Here is a 9,706-nt window from a genome sequence, read left to right as displayed (position 1 = left end):
TTAGTATAGTGCCATGGGCAAAACATTTTACTTGCAGCACAACAAATACATTCACCATAGCCTTTAGCAGGCTAAATAATTATATACCAAGTGTTACATGTAAGTGCTACAAAGCAGACTTTGACAATCTGGGTAAGGTAGTAAAAGTGTGTGTACTTTAAAGGACAACTAAAGTGGGAGGATCATGGAGGCTGCCATATTTATTTCATTTTAAACAATACCAGTTGCCTGGCAGCCCTGCTTATCTATTTGGTTGCAGTAGTGTATGAATCACACCACAAACAAGCATGCAGCTAATCTTGTCAGATCTGACAATAATGTCAGAAACACCTGATCTGCTGCATGCTTGTTCAGGGTCTATGGCTAAAAGTATTGCAGGCAGAGTATCAACAGGACAGCCAGGCAAATGGTATTGCTTAAAAGGAAATAAATATGGCAGCCCCCATATCCCTCTCACTTCAGTTGTCCTTTCAGGATAATTAAGCCGGATGCTGTAATATTGCATTGCTTCAAGACACTGTATATCTCAATAGGGATGAGCGAGAATACAAAGTTTTCATGGTGAATGGGGCCTTTCTCACTTACCAAAGTTTCACGGGAGACAGATTGTACATTCTTTTATTTCACTTTTATTTTACTGTTTAAGACAGTGATGTGTTGGATTGTGTTATGCCGGCACTGATTGCACCAGATACGTGTAGCAAAAAAAATTGTACAGTCATTTCACTCTTTAAGAAACAGATGTGCTGTATAGCATTGCACCAGCAGTGATCACACTAGACTGGTGTTGAAAAAAAATGTACATTCATTTATTTCACTGTTTAAGGCACTTACATGTTTGTAGCAGCACTAATTGCACCATATAGTTGTACCAAAAATGATCTTAGGTCTTGCTTAGGACATGGACATGTTGGATAGCATTGCACCATTAGCCAACACTGCCTCTACCTGCAGCTGTTGCCCCCTTCAGTATCAGTATTACATTGACGTGACTTGTATATACATTTGTCTGTGGGATTTCTGATGCAGTTCACCCAGCTCATGCTGCCAAGTAACAATGCAGTCCATGAGGTCCATCCTCTTGCTGCTGTTGGTGCCTTTCAGTATTCCATTGATGCTACAAGTATGTACACTTATGGGTGGCATTGCTGATCCACTCCAATCAGTTCATGCTGCCAGTTAGAAATGCAGTCTCCCTGACAATAGCTGATCAGAGGCCACACAATGCTACTGCTCTCACTAACAAATGCTCTGTCTCATGTCTTCCAACCTTGGGTCTATTGTCACAGTGTTACTTCCATACACCTTTCTGAGAGCATTCATTCCTCTTCATGAGAGAATTCATTCCAGATGTCATCCAGTTCAAGATACTAGTAATGCAGTCTCCTGCTGTTTTATTGGTAGAGACTGCTGCTAGTGGGCTGAGCCAACACGTATTGCCATCATTCCTCAACCTCATGTCCTGCTCAAAGGGAACCTGAAGCAAGAAGTATATGAACACTGCCATATTTCTTTCCTTTTAAACAATACCAGTTACTTGGCAGTGTTGCTGATCTATTTGGCTGCAGTAGTGTCTGAATCACACCAGAAACAAGCATGCAGCTAATCTTGTTAGATTCAACAACAATGTCAGAATCACCTGATCTGCTGCATGCTTGTCCAGGGTCTAGAGCTAAAGGTATTAATGGCTGATTTTATGAAGGATTTCTTTATTGTATTGACTATTGTACGGAGCCTTCTACTTCTTATAGCTCAAGAGTCTGCCCTAGGACTTAGAATAAACCAGGGCTGTGGAGTCGGTAAAAAAATCTTCCAACGCCAACTCCTCACTTTATGAAATCACAGACTCCAACTCCGGGTACCCAAAATTGCTCCAACTCCGACTCCACAGCCCTGGAATAAACTAGTAATATTTTACATGAAATGTTTGCTTCCATATTACAAAAGACTAGTGAAGTTGTTTTGTACTCAATGACAATGGGTAACCGAGACAAAACAGCATAATCCATACTGCTTCAGAGTGCTACACATAACTAATGTGTGATTTCAGCTTCTGCTTGGCTGTGGCCTAAAATGGCAATTGCTAAATCTTGCCCTAGGCTCGCTAAAGCGTTTATACAATTTTTTTGTAATGATGTTGCATATATCTATATCATTGTTTACATTTTGCAAAACATTTTCTCTGTACTTAAAAACGCACAATCTGTGATATGCAAATGTCAGTTTGATAGCATCAACTATTATAACTGCTGTCAACAAGATTGAACTGGAGACATTGTATAAAGGATACAGGGCACATGTAAGCCTGTGTAACATAATTAAACTACAACATTTCCAGATCAGTTATCTGACGGCACGCGGGCAAGTAAGGAAAATGTTAAAATGAACAATACACATACAAGGATAGTAAATAAACAATGTGGGACAGAGGAGGCACTGCAGCATCACAGCCTGGAGGCAGGAACTCACAGGGGGGAACAGCGGTTTAATGTCTTTAAAGGCTTTAAGGATGGTAAAGAGATATCGCTTAGCATAGTTATTCATTGTTCCACTAAGATGATCTTTTATCCTGCCTTTTTTTCCTCAAATGTGAATCATATTCACATTTTATGCCCAGATATACATGCTTTGAGAAACACATACAAACAATGTGAAGTTACTTTTCACCTATTTGCTACTCTCGAAAAGTAGGTTTAGAAGGAAAAGTGTAGTTTTAAACAGGTTTATTTAACTGGAATGTTAGTATAGAGAAGCTGGTAGCCGCAATCCCGAAACAGCTAAAAGAAGCACCAGCTAATTTGGCTGCTCGCTAAAATAGCGGCTGCCCTTTTGATCCTGGAGATTAAGGATAGGCGGGGAGTTAAGAGTGGGGGGTGGTTAAAGTTAGGTGACCACAAAAGTTAAGATTAGACGGTGGAAGGTTAAGGTTAGGTGACCACTGGAGTTAAGGTTAGTTGCCCCCGACCAATGGGGGGGGGGGGTTGTTAAAGTTAGGCACCCCCCACCTAAGGGGGGGTTAAGGTTCGGCCCCCCACAGGCTATCTCTGTGTTGGTTTGGGATTTTACATACATGTTTATTTCATCATGTCACATGTCAGTTCAGGTAACCCTTAAAAGTTTTGCATCAACCAAACACTGCTGCTACAATCTGTACTCTTCTGCTCCTTATTGTCAAGGTGCCTGAAAGCAAGAACAAACATGTCTGGCTTTCAGAGCATATAACAGCAGTCAGGATTGCATAATGTACCACTGGTCATAAAAGTACAAAATAACTGTAACAACATAAACCTCAAGTTCAGGGTCAATTGTTTTATATGTATTTAATATTAATAATACATTACTACAAATCAAATCTAAAAAGTTTAATCAAAACATTGTAGTGATTAAACTAGAAAATACCTGCTGCACCAGTTCACAGATCAACCTATACTCACCAACAACCTGCTTACACCACCCTCCAACCTTCCTTTCCCATCATTCTGAAGCTGATCATCCCACTAAACACTGAAATCCATAACAGGCTACTAGCCAGTAGGGAGTCATGGCATCAGCTGGCAGAGCAATCACAGCTCCCCTGTCAAGCACTCCTCCTCCCTGTATGCCCATGTGACTATAAGGGGAGTGGTTCCGACTCTCTGGGATTGTGCCGGTGATGGTAGGCTCTATAAATCAGTGCAGCAGGTTTCCCTTTTTTATTTGGAAATGTTTTCAATAAAACTTTCAATACACAATTATTAAAAATGAGTTTCTATTAAAGACATATAAAACCAGCCCTAATGTGGGCTTTAACCGGTTAGCAGCCCTGCCCTCCTTATCTTGTGTGAGATAACTTAGGGCAGGGCATCCTCAGCTGGCTCATCTCAGGCTGCTTAAAGGAATACTATCGATGTATGCATTTATTTTTAAATGCTGTATGTTGTAGCACACATTAGGACAAGTACTAGGAGCTATTTGATTCCTCACACAGCTGTTCCTCTCAGCTGTAAAATCCTCCGTCAGTTTTGGCGTCAGTGTTGGATACAAAATGTATCTAATACTGAGCTCCCAGAGGGCTAGACCATGTCTCTGCAAAGGGGAGATGCTATCAACTCCTCAGTTTATAGTTTAATTATCACCTTGCTGAAAGAATCTTGTTGATATGGTGGTAAGGGGTTAAAGATTCTAGCAATGTGTGTTTATTATCTTTGCTTCTCTTTACTGATAAAGATACTAATAATGCTAATTGTAGACAGTGGTCTGCCCCTCTCAGCAGCTTGTAAAGTGGATGCAGCCTGGAGTGAATCACCTCAAGCAGGCAGCCAGTCTGAGTGTAAACACAGACTCGTGGTATATAGCTAGTTATATTCCAGCAATATTCCAGCTCATTTAGTTACCTGTTACCACCTCAGATCAGCCTATTTCTCCTCATGTTTGCTGCATGCTGTGAGTGACACAGTGAAATATATTTGTGAGCTGTGTGACAGAGTAACTAAGCAGCTCAGGGTGACCCAAACTACTATGAGCTGTGTGAGAAATGAATTTTTAAGCAGGGATAGTGAGAGAGAGACCTGGGTGAATAAATAAAGTGCCCCTAGCACTAGTGGTAATGTGTACACTAATATAGAGTATTAAAAAAAAAAATGTCGTTTCAATCGATAGTACTCCTTTAATGCAAGCCAATGAAGAGCGTGCGCAGGGAGCAATAAGCGATTTGTTATTTATCTCCTCTGGACGCAGGACCGTCTCTCTTCTTCCCTCGCCAAGCTGTAAGTGTGATATCCTCCTCCGGGTCCCGATCACATGTTAGGACATGTGATTAGGACAAGAGGAGGATGTCAACATTAGAGTGCCACTCAGTGGGGAAGAAAAGCCAATAGGCCAACTTTACCCTTCATGTAAAGCAGCATCCCCCACTCCATATGCAGTCACCCAATCCCATGCGGACTATCTATAGTATGTACAGCAGCACCTCTCTTTCATATACACCTCTCTTGGGAAGAAGAACCCCTTGTTCCTTGTGTTGTTCCCCTTTTGCAGTTTCCCTTTTATTTTTGCAGCCTCCTACTCCATATGCAGCTGTCCCTCTTCCATGTCCAGCTGCCCCTTATTCTGGGGAGAGACATTGGGAGGCAGGAAAAGATGTTTTGCTGCAGCACACATTTTTTTCTTATAAAGGCTGTTAAAAGATTAAAGCAAACCAGAAGAGTATAAGAATTAGGTGGCCAGGGAGTTAGCCATTCAGCACCTTCTGTCACTAACCTAAATATACGCTCTATGCCACAGTCATCACTCCTGACTGGCGTAAGCAAATTTTGCACCACAAATGCAGTATCCTGTGACCATCTATTTTTTTCTAACTTCAGGTTTGCTATAAATACATAACAAAGTAAAAAAAAAAAAAAAAAAGTATGCAACAGTTTTCCAAAGAGCTAAATAAATAATAATGGACCTACCTTCTGTCTGCGCAGTTCTTGCCAAATTAACACTGACATTTCTGTGCTTTCCAAGGCTATTGAGGAGTCAATTAGTAGGCATAGTCTGTGAGAAAATCGATCTCCCTATGAACAAAACCCAGAAAGGTTAAGTTACTTTATAAAAAGGAAATCTATGTGATGGAGCAGCTTAAAACAGGTGTTTTGTTAAACAAGAAACTAACATCTCTAGTTTTTCAGTTAGGCAAAAACAACATCCTGAATTTTATGGGAAAGTCTTCCATTATCAACTCCCCAGTGTAATGCATCCCTGTATTATCCAATAGTTAAAAACAAAAGTCTGGTTGTTAGATTGTTGCCAGTCTTACAGATAATGACTGTAGTGCCTTTTTGCAAGGCCTTTTCATTTTTATATTACTTTTATCATCCATTCATCCAGTTTCTTTAATTTAATTTGTGCTGCACAGAAATTAAATCACAGTTAAACATCAGTCACAGTAATAGCATTGTTTAAAATCTAAAATGATTTAATTCTGTAAATGTTGTCACATATCTGCCTGAATTGCAGCAGGGCAGCAAGAGAAGCTCTAAATAACCACATATAAACAGACAACAATAGGTGGTGGAGCAATGACTTCATTTGCAGCCTATCACATGGCACACTAAACAGATGCCATTCAACATTGTTGTTCCAATAAAATAGGCATGGGTTGAAAGAAACTTCTATTTACAATAGTGCTAAATGCAACATAAGGGTTCTGACCAAGTGAGCACATGAATGTGAGAAACATGGTTGATAGATCTCCCCTTTTATTGCATGTATTTGTTTATTCTATAATATTCAGCTCTCTGACTTTAGAGTTGTTCTATATTGTAGGCCAAGCTCATACTATGCATGTATCAAATATGTCATAAACAAAAAATGCCCCTATTTCACTTCATTCTTCCCACGTGCTTGAAATGACCACTGTATGGGCTGGTGCACACCAGAGCAGTTCTGGAGCATTTTTAAAAACGCTAGAGATTTGAAAACTGCTTGGGTAATGTATTTCAGTGGGCTGGTGCACACCAGAGCGGTTCGTTTTTTCCACAAACGCAAACTCGGGGGCTGCAGCATTTTTTTTTGTTTCTGCCTCAATGTTATATAAGTATAGGAAAATGGAAAACTGCTCTGAAAAACTCTAGATCAGAGCGGTTTTCCAGGCGTTTTTGTTACAGTAGCTGTTCGGTAACACCTTTACTGTAACAATATATGAAATCTGCTATACAAAAACACTCCAAAAACGCTAGGCATGTTTAGAAAATCTCTCTAAACATGTCTAGATCGCTCTGAAAATCTGCTTCAAAAACCTCTAGCGTTTTGCGGATCTGATAGAGGTTTTTGGTGTGCACTGGCATATAGAGGCACGATTCAGCGCACGACATTATGGTAGGCAGAGCAGAAGAAGCCAGAAAAGGCAAATGAGTATTAAAAGTATAATTTTACATAATCATAGAGCAATAAAAAAAAAAGAAATTATGTTGTTGTCTGTGCCCACATAAGGTGAGCTTGCTGAGTGAGTAGCGATTGGTGATTGGCCATTGCTTAGACAAGGTAAGCTATACTATGTGCTGAAAGTTCAAAAGGACCACATTTTACATCTGAAAATAGTGTTTAAAATGGGAACTTGCCTTTCATAAGTTCTTCATTATATAGGTCATCCTGTGCCCATCCTCCCCCTTACAAATAGAACAGCCCCCAATCCCTTATGCAGAATACTTCAAAATCCTCTCAACATATCCAGGGCAACGATTTTAATTACATGTAAGACATGCCAAATTTCAGCTTTGGACTAGGTTATAAATACAGAGATGCCAAGCTGTTATTGGACCCAAAGCTGTGATACTCCGTTTTGTTGATTGCCTGATGAAGCAGGATTGTGCCCGTGAAACGCGTAGCAGTATTTTATAGGAGTATGTGAATAAATTGTCTGAATCGCAAGCAACAGCATCGTGTCTGTTTTTGAGTGGCAGGTCCACCGCCGCCACCTGAATATTTTAAATGTTTTAGCATATTTTACTCTTTTGGCGCCTCTGTACACCTTTACGTTAGGTTATAAATATGGACTTTTTATAGCAAATTTTGGGGTCAGGAGTAGGGAAGGATAAGTACTTTGTTCCATGCTGTTCATGTGCCTACTGGGGCAAATTATTTTTACTTCACATTCCCGTGACATGGGCACAAATATAAATCAAGGGTGTCATAGGGGAAGAAAGTGAGCAATCACAGTAAAAACTTGAAAGACGTATTACTTCTTCCTCACTCAGCATTTGTCAACATTGCTGCCCTGTTAAAAAGATTTACTAGCTTCCTGTTTAGGCAAGAAGTGAGAAGACTTCTCCCCACGGGGTCGAAAGCAATAAAGAAAAACTAAGGTTGCAACTGTTTCATAAGCTAACAAAAATTAGAATAAAACTTTTGGGCCAGGCCGAACTTGAAATTTCCCATAGAGGTACCATGATTTTAACATTTCATGACAATGAGTTCCCATGTAGTAATGATCTCTTTTTGCAAACAAATGATTGAAAGAAATGAGTAATGAATCCAACAACAGATCAAAGTATATCTTGAATAATCCAGATTTACTATATATGGCTTCGGGTTGGGTTGAAAATATTTAAACATTCGCTTATCAAAGCCTACAATTTGTTATACCTTTCCAGCATTCGTTCCGCACACTGATCATTTTCACATTAGCAGTTATTTACACTCTCCTTGTTTTGGATGACTGAAAAGCACAGCCTGTCAAAGAGCCCATTCGTTTTCATCCATTCAAATATATTCATAGCGCTAAGAAAAATACAAATGTCATAAAAATCAAATAAAAATTATAATACAAATTGGTGTTCATGTCACTAAAACTCATTTTCTGGGTTTGTACCATTGTACATTTCGTGCCTGTCCTGCACAGCAGGGGGGCAACTAACATTGGCTTCAATCTCCTTTGGCACAGCGCACATCCCACATCCTCAGAATGTATTAACCTACATAGAAATGGTTTACATTCCCAGCCTAATAAACAAGTATATGAATATTTTGGAAAATATCTGAAAGACCAATTTTCTAAAGCACTCAGCTCTAATGATAAATGCATCTGCACCAGAGCAAAGCCTTACTGTATGCATGGGGGAAAAAATCATGATCTGCCTCCCATTTGTTTTACGCAAATCAGTCTTGAATATTAAAAAAGCTACTGAACTAAATTGGCTAATTTATTAATGGTTAAGCGACATCCTTTTGCAGTATCATACTGCAGGCTAAATTTAACATCTGTTTCAAAGCTATATAATTTGCTAATAGAAAAGGTTATGTCTAGATAGATAATAGTGTCTCTTAAACATTAAAATTAAATAAAGCTCCCGGCTGTTTGTTGAAATTCTGAACTAAATTTATTTAGAAACTTTTTTTTATGCAAAGCAGTCACTTTTGCTTTATGCTCCACAGCAGGGAATATAATAAGCTCAAAATATTAGTTAGAACCTAACGGAAGGGAAAAAAAACATTAGTTTTCCAGAAAAAAAGAAATAACTGCTTGCTCTCTGGATATTATTTTTAAGGTGTGACACTGGTTTGACTCTTTTAGTCATCTATGTCAATCAGAGTCTTTCTGACTTATACTTTTGCAGGTCTGGGTTCCAGTGCAAAAAACAATCCCTCATAAAGTGCAACAAAAGCCCTATAGTTATAGTGATACACTGATGGCATCCAACGTAGGCCCTTAGGCAGTGGGAAGGTCAACAGTCGTTTTGTTTGATCTATTGGCCATGTTGGAAGGTAGAGATGGCCCGAACCGTTCGACCGTGAACTTATTCGCGCGAACTTCGGTGGTTTGGGTTCGTGGTGAACTGCAAACTATATGCGAGTTCGACCGGCCCCCTATACTACATCATTAGGTTCAACTTTGACCCTATACATCACAGTCAGCAGACACAGGGTAGCCAATCAGGCTAAACTCCCTCCTGGAGACTGCAGGCAGTCACACGGCATGCAGGCAGAGATGCTGTGTGTGGGGACTGACTTAGTCTTTATGCAGGCCTGACCGTGCTTTGCAGACCACGTGGTCAGATGGACCCTTGACCCAACTCTGTGTGCCAGAGATGACACCACTTGCCTTTCAACATCATGGTACAGTTTGGGTATCGCCTTTTTTGAGAAATAATTGCGGCCTGGTATCTTCCACTGCGGTGTGTGGCTTTGCTTTTGTGTGCTGCTTTTCCTCAGGTGGTCATCCCACTGCAGTTTGTGCTTTGTCATC

The 9,706-nt window shown here is 40.0% G+C and overlaps 1 long non-coding RNA gene across 2 annotated transcripts in view; it reads left to right on the top strand.

Annotated features, from left to right (window-relative positions):
- The first annotated feature begins 2,275 nt into the window (after positions 1–2,275).
- LOC137518748 (uncharacterized) overlaps positions 2,276–9,706 on the top strand; it is a 31,913-nt gene continuing 24,482 nt past the window's right edge. For both annotated transcript variants that reach the window (XR_011020890.1, XR_011020891.1), the window contains exon 1: positions 2,276–2,365. This is a non-coding gene — a long non-coding RNA (uncharacterized lncRNA). The remainder of the gene's footprint in view (positions 2,366–9,706) is intronic.

This window comes from Hyperolius riggenbachi, chromosome 5 (assembly GCF_040937935.1).
Source record: "Hyperolius riggenbachi isolate aHypRig1 chromosome 5, aHypRig1.pri, whole genome shotgun sequence".
In the NCBI taxonomy this organism is placed as follows: domain Eukaryota; kingdom Metazoa; phylum Chordata; class Amphibia; order Anura; family Hyperoliidae; genus Hyperolius; species Hyperolius riggenbachi.
This window is presented reverse-complemented; position numbering and strand designations above follow the sequence as displayed.